Consider the following 25,741-nt stretch of genomic DNA (forward strand, 5'->3'; position numbering starts at 1 on the left):
GCAAAATTTTGGAGGGTGGTTGTAGCCGCTACAACACTTGGCAACACACTGGTAGAACTCCAGCTCTCTGAATGGACCTTGTTCGTCAAAAGCAAGTCTAACGACTCCGAAAGTATTGTTTAGTTCTCAGCTCCTCTTGGTTTTCACACTAGCCTGATTGTAGGATGTAGCATCTGCCAAGCTCTTGGTCGATTGACACACATTCCAAGCCAAGGCAACACAGTTGTTTCGATTGGGGTTGAGGGGTATATTGATGCACAAGCAGTATAGTCGTCAGAGCCTTAGTTTCATCTCTGGTGTTGCTCCACTGCCAGCAGGCCTGGACATTACCCCGGTGGAGTCACAAAGAAGCCTTTCTCTTCTTTCGCCTTATTCATTTTTCATTTTTCAGACACTTTTCACTTTTTCATTTGTTCTATTTTTCATCTTCGTAACTGTGCATAGCACTTATTCATTTTAGAGGCGGAAGAGGGATCCCGACTTATTGAGAGAAGTTGTTCTTGCAGAGAAGTAGTTTATTATACCTCTAACGTGCCTGTTAAAGTTTTCCCCCTCACCTTACTCTACTTGACTGAGCTAACAAGGGTTAACCCAAAAACAACCAACTAGAGTAGGTGACACTAGTTAGCACGCAAGCATTGTGTTTTCACCAAGGTTCACTTTGAACAGTATGTATTTTCCATCGACGTATCATGGACTGAAAGTAACAAGTTCTTCATACAGAGGCAGGATGACAGATAACCAAGTAGTGATAGTTGCACAAGGCCTCTTGTACATTACCCAGCTTGTTTCAAGAGTCATACATGGTTTCATGCGAAACTATCCTACAAAACGAAACAAGCGAACTAACAAACAACAAAGCAAAGCAAGAGTAGAAGCAAAAGCGAAAGCAAAGAAAGTATGCAATCAAACAAGCAAACAAACAAACAAACAAAGCAAGTAAGCAAACAAGCATGCAAGCAAACAACTCAAAAGCAAACACTACTTCTACTCTTAAGCTAAAAGTGCATGGGTCATCTCATGTGATGTTAGGTCCCTATAATACTAGTGATTACCCCATTACTATTGTAGTTATATCCCTTATTAATATTGTTGTGCCCCTATTGTCCTCATATTGTTATTATTGTGCATTCAGGTTAGCAAGAAAAATGGAAAGCAAAATTATGGCAACCAGGAAGCATACCACTCACAACTATAAAGATGGAAGTGTTGTTGCCCCTAGTCTTCCACAACCTATAAGGTTGACACCACAACAATTGGAAGAAAAAAGAGCAAAAGGGCTTTGTTACAGTTGTGATAGCAAATACACTAAAAGTCATAAGTGCGCTGAGAAGAAATTATTCTACATAGATTGTGAAGACAAAGAAAAAAAGGAGCAAGAATGGTCAAAAGAAGATGATATACTCTAGGAACAAAGCCTAGATAAAAAAGAAACGAATCCAACAATATCTTGTAATGCATTGGCGGGAATTACCACTCCTCAAACCATCAAGATAGAAGGACAAATCAAGAAGAAAAAGGTAATGGTGTTGATTGATTCAGGAAGTACCCACAATTTTATTCATTGTAAGGTAGCAAAAGAATTGAATTGCTTCCTATATCTAGCACCAGAGCGTCAAGTGATGGTTACAAATGGAGGAACAATAAATTGCTCTGGAAAGTGCCATAATATCAAGCTATCCATGGGAGAATATGTATTGACTAGCCCAATGCTTTCCATTCCCACGGGACGTGTTGATGTTGTACTAGGAGTCCAATGGCTACAATCCTTGGGTACAATAGCTTTTAATTTTCAAGAACTTATCATGAAATTTTCTGTGGAAGGAAAGGAAGTTGAATTAAGGGGTATTGCAGGGAAACCGGGAAAGATAATCAGCTCTAACGGTATGACAAAGCTTCTAAAAAATGAACAAAGAGGTGTAATTGCACAATTATGTTCGCTAGATGTTTCCACATCGAAATCATCTATTTCTCCAGATCTCCAAAAAGTCTTGGACAATCATTCCAAGGTATTTGAGACTCCCAAAGGTCTCCCACTTATTCGTGATCATGATCATGTTATTCATCTGATTCCAGGAAGTGTTCCTCCAAACATTAGGCCATACAGATATCCCTATGCCTAAAAGAGTGAAATTGAACGTATGGTTGCAAAAATGCTAGAGGCTGGTATAATTCAACCTAGTCAAAGTTCTTTTTCTGCTCCAGTAGTATTGGCGCACAAGAAGGATGGATCATGGCACATGTGTCCGGATTATAGGGAGCTCAACAACCTCACTATTTAAGATAAGTTTCCCATTCCTGTCATTGATGAATTACTGGATGAATTACATGGATCAATTTACTTCACCAAGTTGGATCTTCGTTCAAGATATCATCAAATCAGAATGAAGACTGAAGACATTCCGAAAACAGCGTTTAAAACTCATGAGGGTCATTATGAATTTTTGGTCATGCCTTTTGGCCTTACCAATACACCTTTTACATTTCAAGGTTTGATGAATTCCATTTTCAAACCCTTCCTTAAAAAATTTGTGTTAGTATTTTTTGATGATATGCCAATCTACAGCAAGTCTTGGAAGGATCATGTTGAACGTGTTGACAGGGTGCTACAACTATTGGAAGACAAACAATTATATGCAAAAATATCCAAATGTTTCTTTGGAGTACAAGAGGTGGAATATCTGGGTCATATTGTATCTCATGAAGGAGTTAACGCAGACCCTAGCAAAATTAAAGCCATTAAGGAATGGCAAATCCCCACATCCATAAAGCATCTACGAGGATTTCTCGGTTCGACAGGGTATTATCGCAAGTTTGTTAAAAATTATGGGAGAATAGCAGCGCCTCTAACAACATTATTGAAGAAATATGCATTTTCATGGACTCCAAAAGCAACAAAGGCCTTTGAACATCTTAGAGAGGCAATGTGCCAAGCACCGGTCTTAGCTACACCGGACTTCACAAAAACCTTTATTGTGGAATGTGATGCTTCAAGAAATGGAATTGGTGTTGTTTTAATGCAAGATGAAAGACCCATTGCTTTTGAAAGTTGTCCAATAAAGGGAAAGTTTTTACACAAAGCCATTTATGAGAAGGAAATATTGGCAATACTACATGCACTTAAGAAATGGCGACCCTGCCTAATGGGAAGACACTTCAAGGTAAAAACGGATCATGATAGCCTTAAATACTTTTTAGAACAAAGATTATCCTCTGAAGAGCAACAAAAGTGGGTCACAAAGATGTTGGGTTATGACTTTGAAATCATCTACAAAAAGGGAAGCAAAATGTGGTGGCAGATGCACTCTCAAGAAAGGATGAGGATGTGGAAGCATTGTTGTGTGCCATTTCTATTATCCAACCAGATTGGATAAACGAAGCAAGGGAGGAATGGAAGAATGATGAAAAAGTGTGGGCACTTATTCAAAAGTTACACCAAGATTCCAGTACATCTGATACATTTAGCTGGCAAAATGATTTTATGGTACAAAGATCGCTTATACCTCTGTAAGAATTCCCAACTCAAACAAAATATTCTTATATAATTGCACACTTCTCCCTTAGGAGGGCACTCAGGATTTTTAAAAACTTACCACAGGGTTAAGAAGGAATTTTTTTGGGATGGCCTTAAATCGGATATTCAAAAGTTTCTGGCAGAATGTTTGGTTTGCCAACAAAATAAAGTTGAAACAATTAAGACCCCGGATCTATTACAACCTTTATCCATTCCAAGCCAACGTTGGGAGGAGGTTTCAATGGATTTTATCACAGGTTTACCCAAGTCTAAGGGAAAGAGTGTCATCATGGTGGTAGTTGACAGACTTACCAAGTATGCACACTTTTGTGCATTATCACATCCTTTAAAGCCAATACAGTTTCTACTGCATTTATGGAAACAATTCAAAAGCTACATGGAAACCCAAAGATTATTGTAAGTGACAGAGATCCCATTTTCACTGGAAATTTTTGGACAGAATTATTTTCTTGTCTCGGTACTCAATTAGCTCATAGCTCATCTTATCATCCTCAATCTGATGGGCAAACTGAGATAGTAAACAAATGTTTGGAAGGATATCTTCGTTGCTTTGTATCTGATAAATAGACACAATGGGTCAAATGGTTGCCTTTGGCTAAATGGTGGTATAACACTTCCTTCCATATAGCAACAAAAATGACCCCATTTAAGGCACTTTATGGATATCAACCACCATCCATCACATCATATTTAAGAGAAAATTCTAAGGTTCAAGCAGTGGACATCACATCGAGCATCAACAACAAGTCCTCCAACTCTTAAAGGATAACCTCGTGTTGGCGAAGGATAGAATGAAACAACAGGCAAATCAACATCGCAGCGAAAGAAATTTTGATGTAGGTGATTGGGTATTCCTACGGCTACAACCATATAAACAAATGTCCCTCAAGCAAGCTAAGAAGGATAATAAATTATCGCCAAAGTATTACGGTCCGTACAAGGTGTTGCAAAAGATTGGTACTATGGCATACAAATTGGAGCTTCCTGCAGCTTCGCGAGTGCACCCAGTTTTCCATGTTTCATGTTTAAAGAAGGTTATAGGCGACAAGCTCCCAATTCAAACAATATTGCTAGAACTTGACGAGGAAGGAAAAATTATATTGGAACCGGAAGCAGTGACAGAAACAAGAACTCAACAACTATGAAATCGATCAATTTCGGAGTATCTCATCAAGTGGAAGAACTTATCCGCTGAAGATTCAACATGGGAGGATGAGAATTTTATATAGAAGCATCCAGAACTACTCAAGTATTGAGGACAACACTTTTTTGAAGGAGAGAGGCATGTTAGGTCCCTATAATACTAGTGATTACCCCATTACTATTGTAGTTATATCCCTTATTAATATTGTTGTGCCCTATTGTCCTCATATTGTTATTACTGTGCCCCATAGAATCCCTCTATTGTTACTTTTATGCCTTTATATTATTATTATTGGGTCAGCTGGGTTATATTGTGACTCCTTAGACTCCTTCATATAGAAAGGAGGTTTTGTCATTTGAATTACCAAAGAATCATTCATTTGTGTAATGTAAAGGAGGTTGCCCCCTCGAAGAGGTTGAATTCTAAGTCGTTGATCTATCTTTTCTATCTTTTTGTGAGCTGGTTTCATAACACGTGAAGTGATACTTCCAATGCAACCACCGGCGCATTGGTTGACCCATGTTGGTGAAGGCATGGTTCGCAAACAAGACAGTTGTGCGAACCAGCAAACAAGAAAGATGTAATAGTGAAGACAAACACACTTCGAGCTTACAAGTGACCATAGAACAAAGATGAGTGAAAGTGCATGACATGCATTCTATGGTGCTGCCATGATGTTGTGCTACACTGCGTGCAGATGTTGAGTGTATGCATTCTCTTGATTGTGACATGCAAGCAAACGTGAGAAAGGTATACCACTTGTGTTGTGCATGTGTGCTTGTTGTGTAAGATTCCTCCAATGCATGAGCGATGGGATCGTGTAGTTCGAGTGGAGGAAGCAAAATCTAGGTGTTTGGTTGATCTTTAGTGCAAAGCAGAGAATGATGAGGAGCCTTGAATGTTTCAACAATTTCCTACCCGAAAGTGAAACCAACCTCAGGACAGTGAAGACCTGACATAACCATCAGCTCGAGCTGAAGTGCCTCGACAATCAGGGGGGTTTAGACTTCATTGACAGATAGATCATTGTAGACCAGTGTCTTGGATAGATTAACAACGGTCAAATCAACATCGTGACAGGATGAGGAAGTGAATAGATCACGACAACCAAGATCAGAAAATTCAGGATGTTTGTCAGTATCCTCATGATTTGATGAATCGGGCAGAGGGGTAGATGAGAAGCAAAGAGGTTCACCCTCTGTGTTTTCAAGATGATAAATGACAGATTGAACGGATTTTCCGAGGAAGATGTGTCCTCTCCGCACTGTAATGACAGAATGACATCCGAGGTGTCCTGTGAATGATCAGAAGTAGAAACATCTGGAAATGGGCTTTCACAGGCGAAATCAACAATGGCAGAATCATAAGGGATGTCAGGATGAAGCCGATGAGGCGCGGCTGGAAGGGAGTCTTCTTTAGATTCCCACACACACTCATCGTGAATGATGGCACAGGTTGGCTGCATAACACCAACTCCGTCGACAGCTTGATCCTCGTTCACAACAGGTGAGGAGTCTAGAATGGGAGAACACAAGATAGTACAATCCGGAGGATCAACAGAACGCGAGGACGGAGGTCGAGGGAATGAGTCCACGTGACAACCAACAAGCTTGCAAGCCAAATCTGCGCAAATCTCAAAAGCAGGTGAGGTGGGAGGATGTGACAGTTCAACAGAGGTGTGTGCATGATCTCCCACATCACTCCACAGTGGTGAAGCTGTTTGATGAGGTGAAGGTGGACAGTCACTTGTGACAGCAACTGTGCCTGCCTGTGATTGCACAACTCCATCACCGAAGTGTGTTGAGCGGAGTTCGGATATGTGAAGAAGATACTCAAATCTTCCACGAAGAAATTCCCAATCAATATCATCTTCCAGGAATCGATATGCAAAATTACAAAAGCATGTGTAAAACTGCTCAACAGATTCATCGGGTGTTTTTCGTGATTTCAGAATTTCTTTGTTGAGTGCCTGACGGTCGAAGTGATTGAAAGCACGGTCTATCTCTGCAACCAGATGAGCAAGAGAACGAATAGATTTTTCAGGCAGCGTGGCACACCAGTGCATCGGGTACCCTCGAAGCATGTAGACGAACAGCGCACAACTCATGTATTCTTCAAAGAATCCATGTCTTTCGCATGAGCCTACAACGACGATCGCATGCCTAACCAAGGCCACGTAGCCTCCACCATCAAATTTTTTATGAGACAAGTTATCCAAGAGATTTTCCGAGATGATAAAATCGTTTCCATCAGACATACACCATAGAAGAGAAACTCGATAGTTAGTCATGATAGATGTGTAGAGATTCAAAACAGATGTGAGGACTCAACTTGTCATCTGGCCCTCCTTCTAGCGCCAAAATGTTGACGATGTTGGACCCGCCAACATGTAAGGGGATCTCCCTAGTAAGAAGTCCCAATTAGACCTCAGATTGTTTGGTGTAGGAGTCCCAGCAGTGGGTCGTATAGCAATGCCATGACCACGATTTCACACAAAGGCAAGTAAGATAACTCTGTTGGTAGCAAGGGTGTCACAACTGCAGTGAGTCAAGGAAGGTGCATGAGAGGTTCTAACACATGTGGATTGAGATGAGTGCGCCCCTTGGCAACCTGTAACAGTACTCGGATGGGAAGGGAACACACGAGCGAAGATACGTCACAAGCTGGAAAGCAAGTCAACTGGCAATCCAAAGTGATGGTTAAACCAATCAACACGTTTCAAAAAGGTTCATACATGCTCATACAGAACAGTCCATACATGCGTGCGTAAGGAAGCAAATACATATGCCATTTAGAGTAAACAAGATCGTTGGAATACAATACAACATATGCATGAAACGTGTTGGCTCTTATTATATAAAGAAGTGTAAGTTCCAATCATACAATACATCCACGTACACCCGCTAGCTCCAATAGTGGAATGTTACAACCACATTCGCCTGCGCCTCCAAAGAGATGAACTATCTCCGTGCAGTGGAGAAGCCAAGGCGTGTTTCATTACTATCCAAACTCTTTCCAAGATAGTCTTATCAAAAGCTTGGCTGACCAAAGGCCTTTACAATGAGTTATGAGGTTCTATTTATAGCAAAGGGTGGGTGACCCTTGACATTCCCCTTTGTGACAGTTCATCTACCCCCATGACTCTTCATCTGCTCTATCATTGTTACATCCAACTATTGACACTTGAACTTCCACTTGACATGACGTTACATTACAATGCACATGTGCTCATGTGAGACAAAATGGCTTGAGCAAGCCATGCAAGACATCACTGACACTCGGTCCATTGAGGTGAGACCAACTCTTTGACATGCTTGTGATAGTGAGGTTGGTGAGTTGATGCCAAGCTTGGTTGTCCGTGATGATGTGCATGCACCCCATGGTGACATCTTGCTGAAGCGAGCTCTTGCCTTCGTTGCATCTGGTGCATTGGTATGGCTCCTTCATCCAACTCATTTGCTAACATGCGCATGGTCTTCTTGGGTGCGTCTGAACCGGAAACACACTAATGCATAGTGTCTGTGTTGATCTTCAAGTGTGTGATGGTAGTCATGCGCATCAACTTGCCGAAGTACATGTTCAGCTCTAGTTGGACTTACTTCTTATCTTCACCTTGGTGAGTGTAATGAATGGGTTGGATCGCATGCATGCGCACAATGACATGCATGCTACTGAATCCCTTGCATGCGACCAACAACACTGCTCACCATGTCTGCTCTGTGCCAACTGCTGGAATGGATCTTTAACATGTACGGGTGCAGTTTCATCCATAAGAGCATGTTGTGCCCACTGTTGTTCCTGTTCCTGCTGCAACTCATTTGTCTGCTTGTGTAGCTTCATGTTCTTCCTTGAGTTGTTGCTTCTACACATGCAACTCCTTTGTTCCATTCTCTGTCTTCGCGTGATCTTCATGTCGCGTCGTCACCTTATAACTTGAGTCTCCAAAGTTGCTTTCATCATCAGTGGATCTGCTTGAGCTTACACCTTTGTTCTGCCTCTGTGTTGTCAACAACCTTCCTCCTACATTCGTTGCATTCGTTGCATTTGGTATGTTGCCTTCAGCTGTTGTTCATGATGTTGCTTGATATGATGTTGTTGTTGTCATATCTTGATGTCCTTGTCTTTGTGTCGTCAAAAACCTTCCTCTTGCATTCGTTGCATTTGATATGTTGCCTTCAGCTGCTATTCATGATGTTGCTCGATATGATGTTGTTGTTGTCATATCTTGATGTCCTTGTCTACGAACAACTTGATATCTTCGTGAGTAGGCAAGCTCATAGACATTTGATCGACTGCATCTCCAGGTGTGCTCTGAACAGTGTCTTCGACTCTACTCCCTTGGAAACCATTGTACCTGCATTGCTGAGAGGCAGATAAACGCCTGCAATACCTAGAGACATGGCAACACTCATGGCAAGCAATTTGTCACTCGCAAAAGAAAATGAACTTGAGAACTGACCTGCAACATATCTGTGTGACTGATCATGAAGGTTGCACAATTGCGAAATTTCGGCCGGGAGGTTGGGAGACAGACTGCCAAGACTGCGCAAGGCACACTCTGGGCTGCTGGGAGACTGACTGACTGCTGGAACTGCGCAATGCGCAGTCCAGTCTAGCTGCTAACTGCTGGAATTGTGCAATGCGCAATCTCAGCTGGCAATGGCTGCAGGCTCAGTGATTGCATTGCGCAATTTTCTGGGCCAGCAGTCACTATCCCTCAAAAATGCGCAAAACAGTCTTGGAGGATACTCACTGGGCAGAAATGCACATTCCCTGAGAGGAAGACAAAGCCTTCCCTCTCAAGATTGCGCAATGTTGTCTTGGTAAGGCAGAGTCCAGGCCAAGGCTGCTCAGACTCACCAACAGGCAACTAAAAGCAAATGTGGAAGTGAATGCATGGCGACACTATGTGAAAGCAGAAGTGATTGATCGTGCATGTAAACATTGAATGAAAGATTTAGTAAACAAATCAACATGCATGTGGGTGAAATGAGTCGCGAATCGACGACCGTTCGTGCAAAACAGTTTCACGGATGCGACAGCAGTGAGATAGCAACGAAAACTAAAACGGCGCTAGTACAAGCTAGAATGTATCAAAACGACAGCAATCTTTCACTGAAATCAAGCAAACAGTGTTCATACGAAGTGAAATGCAAAAAGCGCCAGAAATGCAACACAAGTCATGGAAAGCGAGCTTACCCCAAAATAACTGATTTGAATGTGCCAACAGCACCTATATGTGATGTGAGATGTCAGAGCTGCAAGGTTGATGTGAGGAATGATCTTTGCAACGTCCGGTTGATGAGTTTTGATAACATCGAGGTTGTGACATGCATGCCACAAATCTAGGGAAAGAGACACTTGGTGGGAGGTTTATGAAATGACCCTTGCATGTAACCTCCGACTACCAAAAATAAATCCCTAAAACAAGGGATTCCTTGCATGCTACCTTGGGAGAAGCAGCCCATGCATGCAATTCAGTTTTGCTCCGTCTCGAAGGGAACCGGTCAACTCAGTTGCACATGCAAGAGACTACTCTACTGCTGGGAGAAAATGCGCATTTCTGGCTGGGATCTGGGCTGGCTGCCCAGGAGATTTGCGCAATTTCTAAGCAGAACAGCTGACTGCTACCCAAATTTGCGCAAATTATGGGTTGAGCAGCACTGCTTGGGAGAATTGCGCAGTTTTCACTAAGTGTTCACTGCCAAAATTGTGCAATTCTGGAGCCCAGCAGGCTGCCAATCAGGATTGCGCAATTTCTGGAGGGAAGGCTAGTTTCCCTCTAGAGTTACGCAATTTCTTAGGGGAGCTCCTCAGCCTGCAACTGGACCAAGTCTAGGTGATCAACTTGTGAGGGGAATGCATCGAGTTGTGATCGACAGGTTGCCTTTGTGCAAGAAAAACACTGAAGCTTGTGTACTTGAAGAAGCAAGACATGCTGCCGTGAAGTTTGGAAGGGAGGCTCCAAAACAAAGCTAAGGCAAAATTTTGGAGGGTGGTTGTAGCCGCTACAACATGTTCTTACATCTCTTGAACTGATACATTGACATGATCCTTAAGACAATGATCTTTTCCAAAAGAGACACAAGATCAAACCCTTTTAATGAACTCAACCTTGAAGTGTCTCAACTCAATGACAATTATTTTTCTTTCAAATGCTTGCGCAAAGGTGATCCTTGCATCGGAAAACTTCCTGAGAAAAACTCTTGACCTTAGAAACTGAGACATTAAGCTTGTCAAAAACTTCGTATTTCTGAAGCAATTGACCAAAAGATTATTCAATATAACTTTGGTTCTCAAACTTATAAACAATCTAAGATGATTTTGGTCTGAGGTACTGAAGTTCGGTCCACTGAGACAAGAATTAGAGCCTCGATCTCATCGATTTTCGGTCTGTTTTCAGGCTTAGGAATAGGTTCTGAAAGTGAGACTTAAGATAACCTTCTGCCTGTTTGAAGAAAATCAGATTTTTGAGGCTTTCGTCCTGATCTCTTTTTTTGTCACAAACTCCAAAGACTAATTTTGATTTGGTCTTACTTTATCAAGATTTTTGATCCTCCTTACAATGCAAGCTACAGATTTTTAGCCTTTTTCCTAGCCATCACATAGCTCCCTTGATTTTGTCGTAGGATCTTTTAGGGCATAAATCTTTGGGAGAATTTCTTACCAAAGGCAAAAACAAACCCTAAGTTGGTTGCTCTTCCACCCATAGCTCTAATACCATGTTGATTTTTTTAAGAAGTCTTATATACTAATAATTACCTTTGATGATTATGATATTTTGCATTCGTATTCTTAGTTCCATCATTCAATAATTACACAAAAGACATCAACCATACAGTAAAGAGGCAACCACACAAAGAGCATAAACTTTTACCCTGAGAAAACCCACCATGGGGAAAAACCCAGCCAACCTTTTCCTTAGAGAATCAATGCAACAAGAGATACATCAAAGTCAACTAACCAGCAAGATGACCAACCAACAAAGACCAAGTCAGCCTTGATCCCTGCAACAAGATTAAGAAGACATCTTCCAAGTCTGCTTCAGATCTTGCACTATGCTACTGAGATCAGCCTTTAACCACAAAGATATAGCCTCTGACTTTTGCACTACTTCATAGAGTATTAGCCTCAGATGTGCCTCAGAAAAAGTGCATTGTTACACAGAGTATATTAGCCTCAAAGTCGCATTGTTCCACAGAGATACATTAGCCTTGGATTCGCACTGAACCGCAGGAGCCATAGTCAAAGTCGCAAAGGACCGCAAGAGATATGGGCCTCAGACTTGCACACAGAAACACAGAGAAGTAGCCTTAGATCAGCGAGTTGTTCCACAGAAGGTATGCCTCAGAAATGCGAGTTATCTTGCCTCAAATAAGTGAGCCTGAGATCAGCCTGAGATCAAATCCGAAATTATGTCTTTTGGAAAGAAAATTGGCTCAATTTATAGTTGTTCATCCATGCGAAGGGACACGTCCCTTGGGCAAGCCAACTTGATCCTTGGTGGGCTGACTTGGTCTTTGTGGAGGCAAAAAATACAAATTTAAATTTTCATTTTTCTCACTCTTAATGAGCCTTGTAAAAAAATTCTTTTGAATACAAAATAAATCTTTTTCTTGCAAGCATGAAGAACATGCTTCATATAATTTTCTTTTGTAACTATTACAATGTACAAGTGATACATTATGAAGACCAACCATAGCTACAAAAATTTAACACAAAGGATCCTTTGAATGCAATGTTTTTTTTAAATGCAATAATTTATGAGTGGGGAAGCCTAGTATTTGACAATATTGCCCTACTAATGCTATGCAATTAATGGCAATGTTAAATTCTTAAAGTAAAAAACTTTTACTTAAATTTTTAACATTAATTAACTCAAGATGTTTGAGAGTGGTTCCAACCTCTTTCAATTTCATATGGAGAAAGTAGAATTTTAGATCCCAGTCAAAATCCAGCAAACTTAATAGTTTTTCAAGATTTTAGGATTGGGAGGATTGCAATGTTTCCATTGGATTTTGTCATGTATGAAAGTATGGAACTACCATTTAACAAGAACACCGAGCCCTCTATGTACCTTGATGTTAGTGCCATTGATTGTTGAACTCCTCTATCACGACCCTACTAAAAATGTACCCATCACTCAAACAAAATCTTGACTTTACATGCTAAGCTTTCTCTATCTCATTTTAACGCTTAGAAGGTGATATTGATGATGAGATCCCAAAATAAGAAATGATTTTGATGCTATGTAGGTATTTGTTGAAAAATGGTTTTTTTGGATGCTAGAAGCCATCTAGGGCCTTTTTGTTGATGTATTTTCACTTCAGAGATGGATTGCACTCTGCATTATTTTGGTTGTGTACCCTTGCTATATAAATGGCAACTCTCGCTTATTTGTGTATAAATGGTTTGGATTCATATGGATGCTCATGAATAAATATGTTTTTCTTTAAAATTTCAATATTTTATGCGTTTTTGGTTGACCAGTTTTTCAGTCCGGTGTTTTTACCAGTTCTCGTCCGGTTCTGACCAGTCCCTGGTTTGGGGGGTCTACCGGTTCGGTACATGCTTTTGTTCTGATAACATTGGTCCATAAAAGTGCTGTGCATACTGAACAGTTCCATACAATCATTGGACAGGCCATACAGGCTTGTCCTGCAGGCCGTACAACAATTTTCTGTTGTTTCTAGTCTTTCTTCAACAGGTTGTTCTTTCTCAAGCAGGCCATACAAGATCAGCAGGAAGCTTTTTGGTATTCGTGCAGTGATGCTTTTTCTAACTGCTTCTGGGGGTTTCCTTGTAAGTTTTTCTGAGGAATTAAAAGCTTGTTTCAAGTAATTACCAGTATGAAATTCTTTTTCTAACTGCTTGTGGGGGTTTCCTTGTAAGTTTTTCTGAGGAATAAAAAGCTTGTTTCAAATAATTACCAGTGTGAAATTAATTTTTATGTTTCCGCTATTTCATTTCCAGCAATTATGTGACTGAAACTATGATCTGAAATTTATTTTAGCATTAATTAAATTCAACAAATACTTGGTTAAATTGAAATCATGAGGACTTTAGTCACCTAGACCTAGAAATTTTCACAAGTATTGCTAGTTAGGGAACTAAAAGCCAGAGGGGCCCATGTCATAGCATTCAAATGAGGATGCCATTGTCGAGCATTTCGCCTTAAAAAACGTCAAGAAAAGTTATGGATTTACAATGAAGCGGAACAGCCTCGCATAGAACAGAAAGATTTCACAGAGAATTTCAGCCTATAAGGCACAAATCCACTAGCGTTATCATGTTTACAGTGTTTGTAAAAAGTAGGTACTCGAGACCCACTTTCAAACAAATAAGTCTATTAAGTAGAATAGGAAGCAGCTACATATATCAGTATAAGAACAGGATATTAGACTTTGGAATTCGTTTTTGTAAATGGCTAGGAAATGTGTACAATGACATCAGGATTCTAGGTGGAGCATAAAGGATTATACTGAAAGTTGGCCATTCGATCCACGACCATTTTGTATTTTTTTACTAATTTAATAAAATGCTCTATTTTCCTTAAAGTTAAAATTATGCACTAGTTTTGTCTGCATGGGTAGCTCAAGTTGAAGTGGCCGTGGAAACGAAGTCTCACCGAACCGGAAATCTTGGGTTCAAATCTTGCACTACCCTCCCCCCGTAGTGGGGTGAATAACAGACATGTAAAAACACGAAAAGAGGAGTCCTAACAAGTTTACAAAAAAAAATTATGCACTAGTTTTACTTTGCATAACTATCAATTGAGACATTTTCTACAATGTATTTACTAGCTTAACTATCATCTTTAAAAGTTATGTTTCATCCACTCTTGCTTGAACAATTAGGTAAACCGATCGACGATTCTTTGAAGCTACTAATACCTCATTTATAATATGTGGCAATTAAATATTTTTTATTGCAAAGTACAGTTTATCCTATCATATTACTGCATGAAGATAGTGCTTTCATCTGTACCACTAGTGCTTTAATTTCAAAGTTATATAGCAGCTACCATTTTCAAAACCCAGCATTACATTTGAAATCAAGGATTTGTAAGAATGGAACGAAACTTGATGTCCTTTAATAATAAATTTGTAACATGTCAACTCTAACTCCACATATACAAACACAACGTCAGTGCAAATAAGCAGGGTCATAATTGAAATCATGGAATTATAAGAATGGGAGGCAATTTGATGTTCTTTAATAATACATTCATAACATATCAACTCTAATAGAAACACGACCAAAGTGCAATTATTGAGCTCAATAAACATAAAGCAGTGCCTAAAAGTAGATACTTACGTGTATGAGTTTAGGTTTATTCTCCTGATTAAGACCAGAAGCAAGCAAGCGTTTTAACTTTATTTCCGTTTTACTCAATCCCATTTCTAGCTCTGCACAATCCAGATGAGAATGAATATGAAAATTTTAGGTCAAAATTTAGTGTCAACAAATTTGTAAGAAGTGTAATAAACATAACTGCATAAATATAAATAAAAAAATTAAAGGACACGTAATTAAAGGACAATTCTTAGTGAAAAGGCATTAGCTTAGGTATTTATATGGATCCCCTCACTGTATTATATCAATCATCATAAAATTTATTCAATATAATATTGTAATGCAGATGGATTTCTTTATATTTTGGATATTCAGTTTATGAATCAGTTTAGTATGTTACAATGGAATCAGAGCTTTGCTTTCTGATCTTGGCCTTTGGCCCTTGCCCATGCTCCTTATCAGGCATTGTTTGATCCAACTCTTGGCCAACCAGTGTTGCACGAAGCGCCGCCCCCCCCCCGGTTCCAAGCCCCGAAGCGCGTCCCGTACGGAAGCGCCTAGGAAGCTTCATCGGAAGCGGCGCTTCGGCTTTTTTAGCCGCTTCCTGGAATTTCCGAAGCACCGAACGGAAGCGCCGCTTCCATGCCTCTGAAGCGCGCTTCGTACGGTGCTTCGGGCCTCAGAAGCGTGGCGCTTTGGAGGAGGAAGCGCACACTTCACGCACGCTTCCGTACGCTTCGGGCGAACAGGGCGCAAGCAAGGGAAAAAGACACTCTTTTTTTAATTTTTTTTTTAAGTTATGTTAACTTAGCATTAAGGGGGTGGGTTAGGGTGAGGTTAGAGTGAGGTTAAGGTGAGGAATGAAAAGAATAAAGCCCCCATTCATTCCTCATTTTCTGACTTTGAGTTTATGAGAGTTGGAGAAGAGAAGAGAGGAGAGGAGAAGAGAAGAGAGGAAAGGAGAGGAGAAGAGAGGAGAGCTTGGAGGAGTGAAGAAGGAGGAGCTAGGAGAAGGAGGAGGAGCTTGGAGCAAGAGCTTGGAGGACTTCATCTACAAGAGCTAAAGAGGTAAGTTCAAACCCCAAACTCCCTTATTTTTTTGACAACTTTTTTGTATTTTTCTCCTCCCTCTCCTACTCTTTCCCATTCTTTCTACTTGCTCCTTTATTTACAGGTTGTCCACCACCTATATCCATATTCCAAGATGGTGTTCTTTTGACTTCTATGTATCATTCCACTCTTGGTTGTAATGATGGCAAAGGTGAATAGGAATAGAAGGGAAGAAACAGAAGAGGACAGTGGTGATGGTCCCAATATGAGTGACCCAATGTATGATGAGGAGGAAGGGTTTGAAGAGGAAGGGGATGAACCTGAAGGGGACACTGAAACACAAGATGGGAAAGCTACATCAACACCCTTGTGGAACTATGTGACCAAACTTGATGGGGGAAAGGGTGGTGGATCTTACAAATTTGTGTGCCCTCATGGTTGTCATGGAGGAAAACCATATTGTGGTTCATATACCCGTCTAAGGAGGCATCTTTGTGGGGTGCTGGACAGTGATGAAAAAAAGGGTCCTGTGGGGGTACAAATTTGCCCAAACATTTCAACTGAAGAAAGAAGAAAATACATCCAAATAGAGATGGCTGCACAACAAAAAACAAGAAACAAAAAACTCATTCTGAATCAAGTGCAACCTCTAAATTTGGTAGTTGCTCATCTCCTCATGGTACTTCTGCAAGCTCTGGAGGTAGAAGAACAACAGGGGATTTCCTTAATGTTGCTGGGAGGGATGATGTGGATGGAAAGATAGTCCGTTTTCTTTGTGCTTGCGGTGTACCATTCAATGTGCTTCGCTCTCCCTATTGGCATGAAATGGTAAAGGCCATCAATGAAGCCCCAAAAGGATACAAGGCCCCCAACTATGAGAAAGCTAGAACAGTGTTATTAGAAAGAGAAAAAGCTAAGGTTCAAAGAGCTTTGACACGTTTTACAAATGAGTGGGTAGATTCTGGGGTATCCATTTTATCAGATGGGTGGACAAATATTAGAAACCAACATTTGATAAATGTTCTTGGTGTTTCTTCTAGTGGTGCAGTATTTATTGCATGTCATGACTCCTCCTCCATCACTGCATCTGCACAAAACATTGCAGATATCCTATTGAAATCAATCAAAGATGTTGGTCCGAATAATGTGGTTCAAGTGATCACAGATAATGCAGCAAATTGTAAGGCAGCAGGAAAAATTATTGAGCGTACTCATCCACACATCTTTTGGTCTGGGTGCCTGGTTCACACATTGAACCTTTTGATGCATGATATTGTGAAACACAAAGAATGTGGGTGGATTGCTGAGGTTTACAGGAGAGGGAAGCAGCTCATTAAATTCATCATAGGGCATACAAGGGTAAACTACTTCTATGGCACTTACTCCAAGTTGCAATTGCTTAAAATTACAAAGACAAGATTTGCTAGTTATTACCTCACCTTTAGGCGGCTAGTGAAGGTGAGACAAGCTTTAACTAATCCGATGTGTGCTGAAACATGGGATGAAATTAACACTGACATAGATGGTGCTAATGCAGTCAAGGACACTGTTCTTGACAGTTACTTTTGGGGACAGGTTAAATATGTTTTGCAATTCACCAAACCAATTTATTACATGATCAAGTTTGCAGATTCAGATCGACCAGTAATTGGGGAGGTGTATGAGCAAATGGATAGCATGTTGGGGCAGATTAAAGACATTGTTGAGCCTAGAGATACCACCTTGTACAATTATATTTGTGTAGAGGTGGAAAACTGATGGGAAATGCTAAATGTTCCATTGCATGCATTAGCATATGTTTTGACACCTAAATACTATCATCCATCATGGCTTTCAACACCAGCACCTGGGGGGGGAAGCAGGAGAAAACCACACCAAGATCAAGAGGTTCACAAAAAATATATGGCTGCATTGAGTAAATTAATCCCTGATGAGGAGGAGGCTGCATTGGTACGGAGACAGGTGAGCAACTATACGCTCAACACTGGTCCATTTGGGAGCATGCATGCAATTAAAGATCGAGAGACTTTTTCTGCTCTTGAGTGGTGGAACATGCATGGAGGGGGTACTCCACTTCTACAGAGTTTGGCATTGCGGGTGCTATAACAGGTGGTAAACACTTCTTCTGCAGAGAGGTGTTGGAGCTCTTATTCTTTCATCCACAGTGTTAAAAGGAACAGGTTGAATTTAGATCGGGCAGAGAGCTTGGTTTATGTTCATTACAACTTGCGATTGTTGTCCCATTACTGTGAAGATGCAAAGTCTAATAAAGACTTGTTGATTTGGGACAAGAATCCAAAGGAGCTCAATTTGGAGGATGGAGTGTTGCGATTAGAGAAATTAGAGGATGCTCTTATCCAGGTATGTCCATTGTGGTATGAATTTTCCAATTTTCCCTTATAAAGCATTTCTCTAATTCATGGTTTTTATTTTTTTGTTAACTAGTGTTTTTTTTTTTGCATGAATTTTTTGAGCTATTCTAGGATGATGATGACCGTGTTGATATGCCACCCCCACCCCCATCTGGTCCCTTGGTTCCTAGGTTCCATGGTTCAACACCAACAGCAGGGGGTTCTTCTTCATCAGTTTCAGTGCCACGACTTCCACAGGCACCATCTTCTTCATTGCCACCACGTGGAGGCCCGCCACCACGTTCTCTTCGTGGTGGAAGGAGGAGAGATTAGTAGATATATTCACAATCTACTACTTTTTGTCATAGATTACTCATTAGACTTGTAGACTTGTGAATTTGAATTTTGAACCTTTTTGGCTTGGCGGTGACCAAGTGACATATTTTGTAAACATTATTATTTGAATTTTGGACATGACAAATGTTGACAGTTGCTCACTTGCTAGATAAATCATAATATGCTCTATGTTTTATGTTTTATAATATGCTTAAATGTTTTATGTTTTATAATATGCTTAAAAATTTGATGTATGTTTGTAATAGCTAGAATATAGATGATTGTTGTACATACTAGTAACTACAATGGAATCATGGATGCCATATCTATCTTGATTTATGCAAAAATATGCATGTTTTCATGTCTTCTACAATTAATTTGGTATTTGGGATGTTTGTTTTGAGTATAAATGCAAAAAAATATAAATATATATATATATAGCAGACGCTTCCGCGGACGCTTCACTTCCTATATTTTTGGAAATGACGCTTCGGCGTCCCCTCTTCGTGCAACATTGTGGCCAACCCCTATTTTTTCAGAGTTTCTCTGTCTTCTTCAAAGTCTTTGACCAGAAGAACCAACCCTTCACCATTTACAGGGGAAAAAAACCATTGCAACTTCAAAGAAAATTCTTTCAACTACAAACTTGAAGAACAGAACCAGGAATTAGGAAGGATCGGGAACATAAATATTAGGAAATCCCCATTGAACAAGGTTTGCTACAATTGCAGAAATACCAAGTCAAGCAAATTTGTAAAGGCAAAAGCCACCTAAACAGAATTGCTACCTGAAGTCTATCAAACAACTTGACTGCTCGAAATTACAGTGGGTAGTCAGTCACTCAGACGACCACCAATAAGGTCTCATTTGCAAAACACCAGTGTCTAATGCATCGTTAAGCATACGTCGCTGAATACAGCCGCCAACATTAAGGAGTGTGCCTGAAGAGCCTGGTTAGTAAAGCCAAAGAGAACTGGGGCATCTACACTCATGCATGTCACGACAACAGTGTTATCAAGACCGAACCGAACCGGTTTGAACCAGCCAGTCCAATCGTTTTGAGGCAAAAATCAGCTCGGACTGATGACTTGAGCCGTACCAAACTGGCCATTTTCACCGAACCGGACGGTTTGGTACCGGTTCAGTGAAGCTGCATGAACACAACAAGTGGGGCCTGTTTTGTTTTTTTCTTTTAATTTTTGCCTTGGTTGGGCACTAACCCACAACAGGTGCCTTATATTCAAGCCTATGGCTCTACTATTGCTATGCAATTCATGGTAATGTTAAATTCTTAAAGTAAAAGTGACATCACTTTTAGTTAAACTTTTAACATTACCATGAAATGACTAAGGGTGTTTGAGTGGTTCTGACCTCATTGGATTCCATATGGAGAAAATAAAATTTTAGATCTCACTAAAAATCCAGAATCCAGTAGACTTAACAGTTTTTCAGCATTTCAGGATTGGGGGAATTGCAATGTTTCCATTGGATTTTTTCATGTAATACGGTATCAAACTAGCATTTAATCAAGAGCAGCAATTCCTCTAAGTACCTTAATGTTAGTGGCATTGTTTGTTGAACTCCTCTATGATGACCCTACTAAAAATGTACCTATCGCTCAAACAAAATCTTGAATTGACATGCTAAGCATTCTTTATCTTATTTAATGCTTAAAGGGTGATTTGATGACAAAGATCCCAATATAGGCGAAGATTTTGATGATATTATAGTATTTGTTGTAGCATGATTTTTTTTGGATGCAAGATGCCATCTAGGTTTTGTTTTTTGATGTATTTTTGGTTCAATTATGAATTGTACTCTATGTTACTTTGGTTATGTGCACCCTTACATGCTCTATAAATGATAACTTTTCCTTATTTGTGTGTAAATGGTTTGGATTCATATGGATGCACATGAATGTATGTGATTTTCTTTAAAATTTGAATATTTTATGTGTTTTTGGTTGACCGTTTTGGTCTGGCTTTTTTACTGGTTTTCGTCCAATTCTGACCAGTTCCCAGTCCAATGGGTCTACTGGTTCGATGACCGGTCCGGTTCTGATAACATTGAACCACAATACTGAAAACAGAAAAACAAAAAAAACAAACAAACAAACTTCATAGGTAATAATCCACAACCATGGTCCTTGGATCTCAGGGCACCATAGAAATTAAATGTAGTTCAGTCATACAGTGTTCCTGCCAATATCTCTGCTACAGATCCAAAGACGCTATTGCATCTTTCATGCATTCAACATAATTGTTTTCGTGCATTGTCATAAAGGCCTTTTTTAATCATTGGGGAGAAAGTGTTAGGTTTTGGAGTTCTGTCTAGTCACAATTGTTGCTATAAACTGTCAAAAGGAATTTGTGCTCATCGTACCATCGTGGAAGTGGGAGGCAGATTAATTAAAAAGTATATTAAAACCATGGGAAGCACCTCATTTAAAAGGGTAATTAAGTGGAGATAATAAATGTTTTATCCAAGTTTGTGAATGTGAGGGTTATTCAATTCCCTTACAAAGTCAAAGTTTGTAAAGGTGCTTATAAAGCCAGCGGCGATTTAAAAAAGATTTTTTGTTTCTTATTTGTGAAGATAATATTAAACTTATTTTTCATTAAAGTACAAAGTTAGAAGGAAAAAAAAATTTATTTGAAACACTTTATACTTATATGATTGGAAAAAAATTGAGTTATAAGAGGTAAAAATAAAGAGAAATGAAGAGAAAAAATTCAATTCAAGGTTTAAGAAGGAAAGTGAAACCCTTGTATTCACTATTTATATACAAGTAAGTTTGGATTCTTGTTAGGAACAAAAATAAAAATAAAAGTATTATTTTAAAAGTTTTAGTAATCATTGGAGCATCGACAAATGTGAAATGTTAAATCAAATCATAATGGAAATTGAGCAAACTATATGCTCTTGCGATAAGGACCATCACTTCACACAAGAAGTGCAAATGATAAGAAAGAACATATAACTCAAAAATCAAAGAAAACAACGTCCAACTTGCATGTCAAGCACCAAAGATGTAATAGACCTCTATTTAATTTACCAGGTTTTTAATTTTCAAAATTTAACTTTTGTAATGACCTAGGATAATTTTTCCCTTAGGGTTTCTTAGAAACTAGGTTTTCTAATAATAAAAAAATTGCTTGCGCAGTAATAAACAAGATTTCATTCAATAGTACAGCACATGAAATATAGTCCACAGTAAGTTACATTGTTCACTTCAGCAACATGTAATACAATAGTCCATTCAACATAGTAACATGATTCAACCAATAAACAAATATGACAACAATGCCAGTACAAGTTCCAAATTTAACGGAGATTGATCAATAAGCAAACGTACCTTATCTTCTTATCAAACGACTTGAAGTGCCCTATACTGATTCGCAGACTAGAAATAGGTACAACAGCTTGCAATTCCTTGCAAATTCTATTATCAGAGGTATCTAAGTAGCCTCAGGACAAACCCAAACTCTGCTACAGAAAATTAATTAAGAGCCACTAGACTTCGACTTCAAGGATGGGGTTGAATTACCTCAAGATGATAGTTGAACTATTTAGGAGGATGACCACATCTTTGTCTCATGGATTGCCTTGAATCTACCTCCAAATTAACACTGAAAACCCTTTTCTTGTATTCAAGCTTATGTGATCCATAATGAATTAAGCAAAGACTTTCGGTAGAAATCACATAAGAGAAATTTTTAGCCAACGCGTTTCGAACCAACAAGTGTGGTTCATCATCAGGACCAGATGACGAGGCAGACCATGGCAAAGGCTTAAATAGAGAGCAATGTAGAGACATAATTTCAAGTAACCCTTCTGAAATCTATCTCAAAATTATCCAACTCTGCCACAGAAAATGGTCAAACTATCTCAATCCTGCCTCAGGACAACCCCAAACTCTACTACAGAAATTGACCAAAATATCCCTCTGAATTTCGACTACAGGAAAGAAGGGAGCCATCAGCCCTGTAGCCTCTGCGGTTGCGGCTCATGTGGCCCCTGCTGCTCCTGCGGCCAGGGGAGGGGAGGAGAGGGGCAAAGTGCCTCAGAACTGTCCCACGAAAATGCCAATAAATCCGCAATTCTATCCCTAGGAAAATCATATGTCACAGAGAATTAAGGCACTGAAACCCTCCTTGGAATAGTCTTCAATGAATTTGAGAACTCGCCTCAGATGGATATCGAATGTTGCCTCAAACAAGAGTCGATTTCAAACAATTAGATCTCACGATTTGCCGATTTCAAACAATTAGATCCCACAATTTGCCAATTTCCTCAAACCAAAGCTGCTTCTAATAACCTGTGACAAAACAAGAAGAAAGGTGACTAGGTAGGGTGGGATCTGTTGAGAAATCTAGGGGCAGCTAGATTAGGTGATTTCTCTTACTTTGATAACTTTTTGTGATGTTCTTTTACTTAACTTGGTATAATTGATATTAGCTTCTTCTTTCACTTTACTAGTATTATGTTCTTATCGTCAAACAGCTACCAAAGTATGAAAATCAAAAAGACAAGAGAACACAAAATGCAGGTTGCTAGTCAGGGCCAAAACCTCTCCTCTTGAGAGGACAACCCACAAGAATTCTTCTCTTCTTATAGAATGTTCAGATGACGAATTCCAAGACCTATTTCCCTTGACAAAGACCCCTCCAACGCCAAGTCAAACCTTCCCTTGATGAGCTTCTCTTCCACAAAGCCAATGCCAGTCAAATTTGCTTTCTAGTTGCTGCAACTTTCTCCTTCAACCAAGGACCTGCAATTTTCAGCCACTGCAGAAACCCTAGATAGACACGTGTGAAAGAATAATGGTGAATTATTCCTTCTTCCTTCTTCACTGGGATTAGTTCTCCTTCCTTGGAAATTCGGCTTGTATACTAGATGATGTGACACCAAAATTCGGCTTATTGAGTGACGGTGATTCGGCCTTGCCACAACAAAATTAGCCCTAGCTCTTTCGCACATGTGCGAGATTCTTCCCCAAAAACAGTCCTTAAACTTTGGATTCTTCTTCTTTGGATTCTTCTTCCTTGGAATCTTCCTTTTCTTCACTGGTTCTAAGGCTATTTTTCTTTCCTTGATCGAACTTCTTGTGAGTTGAATGGATGTATTCAAATGTGGTCAACTTCCATCTTATATAGAGGCTTCTAGATAGCCCTAATAGGCTGACTTTTCCTTTCATGTAAGCTGACTAGATGCAGCAAGGTTGACTTGTCTTGGAGGGTGCCTTTTGAATTTACAATAAATTTCTTTGACTTGATACATGATGTCCAAATGGGTCTTATACATATTACAATAACTCAATTAACTCAATGACGAAACCTAGAAGCACTCAATGGGTGCTTGACCTACAAAAAAATGACCTTGAGCATGAAACCCATGCTACAAATAATAATGATAAAATTTATTTTTCTCTTTTCATCAAGTACATCAAATCATGATTACATTAGACATTATAAAGACCGAACCTACTTACACTTTTCAACACTCCCTCTTAACTAGGGAGGTATTCATAATACATACAAGGCACTTGGACATTCTCATACTGAAGAATTCTCATAAGAAGAGTTGGCTTGGTAAACCATCTCATAAGCTATCATATCAGCGTATATCAGTGCATCTCATCATATCAACCAGCATTGTCATATAGCAAGGCCTTGACTAACAGCTCTATCTATCCACAAGAATAGAGCACAATGTTGGGGAGACAATGACTAATAGACACCTTCATCATTGTCTCTCAAGGCACATGTTATATAAAAATTAATTATTCTGTAAACTATTAGTTTAATCAGGGCATAGGGCGTGATCAAAGATCATGCCCATTCACCAAGAGGCACAAATGGTTGTATTTAAGCCTGGGCCTCTCGCTTTGTAAGGCATCAACTCATTCATTAATAATATATATACTTTATGATAATTGTTGAGTTTGTCTCTTTCATGTGGTATCAGAGCCACCACTGTGCTACATCCATCCGCTGCTCAAACTATCGCACCATTCTTCCGCCCTCACTCGTCCCTGTCTCTGCCACCCCTCTTTGTCGTCAGCTGTTTTTTTTCTCCCACCAATTGCTTGATCCCTAACTGCAATCCGTTTCTCCGCCTCTAAGCCGCACTGCCCCAACCACCATTGTCCGTAAATCCACTTCGCTTGTTATTTCGTCATGTCCGTGGCATATCCTTTCACCATCACCTCCATTCCGTCACGACAGACAGTCCAGTCCTTCGTCCTTGTCATTCTGTCTGGCCCATCACTGCTGCTCCTCCTTATCACGTTCCAACAGTCGCTAGTTCCTTCCCATCGCCGCCGCTCCTCAGCCATCGGTTCATTCTTCCAATATAGCGTGATCGTGAATCAGATTATTAATCGCACTATAGTATTTAATATTAAAACTGTATAGCAGACCATACATTAATATTAATTAATATATATTATAATTAATATATATTATATTTAATATATATACATTAATATATATATTATATTTGATATATATAATTGATATTAAAAAAAAATTAGGATCAAGTTAAGGAAAAGAGTTAAGCTGGATAAATATACTCCACCTCAGACCCGCTCAATGGCTTCATCAATGTCGATGACCGATTTCAATAAGAGACTAGTGGACCTTGAGACTAAGGTGACCAGACAAGGCGATAAAATCGAGGAGCTCCAAAACACAAGGGAATAAAGAGTCAACTCGAGGAGAAAAAGAATGAATTTAAAAAGGATCAAGTAGATCTTTCAGTTAAGGTGGATCAAGTTATGGTGATGTTGGGTTGTATTTGTACTAGCCTGGAGATTCCACCTGATCAAATACTCCAGAATAACGAGGCTACTCAACATCTCAATTCTCTAAATTCATCAAAATCATTGATGCACATGAGAAACCCGAGTCTCCAAAGACATCTTCCACGCCTAATAAAGAAAATAGTAACACGAATTTTCAAAATAGGCATCTATGGAATCCATAAACCAATATGTTGTTTTCAAATCAATACCCCTTTTTTCGCTTC

General features: G+C 39.6%; 1 long non-coding RNA gene across 1 annotated transcript in view; it reads right to left on the reverse strand.

Moving 5' to 3' along the window:
• The window catches only part of LOC149265595 (uncharacterized), a 181,520-nt gene that overhangs the window by 55,424 nt on the left and 100,355 nt on the right, over positions 1-25,741 (reverse strand). The window contains exon 2 of the long non-coding RNA XR_016254535.1: positions 14,997-15,088. This is a non-coding gene — a long non-coding RNA (uncharacterized LOC149265595). The remainder of the gene's footprint in view (positions 1-14,996; positions 15,089-25,741) is intronic.

The sequence above is a fragment of the Pinus tabuliformis genome, chromosome 6, assembly GCF_031772625.1.
Source record: "Pinus tabuliformis cultivar Carrire ecotype Pingquan chromosome 6, CPIR1, whole genome shotgun sequence".
NCBI lineage: Eukaryota > Viridiplantae > Streptophyta > Pinopsida > Pinales > Pinaceae > Pinus > Pinus tabuliformis.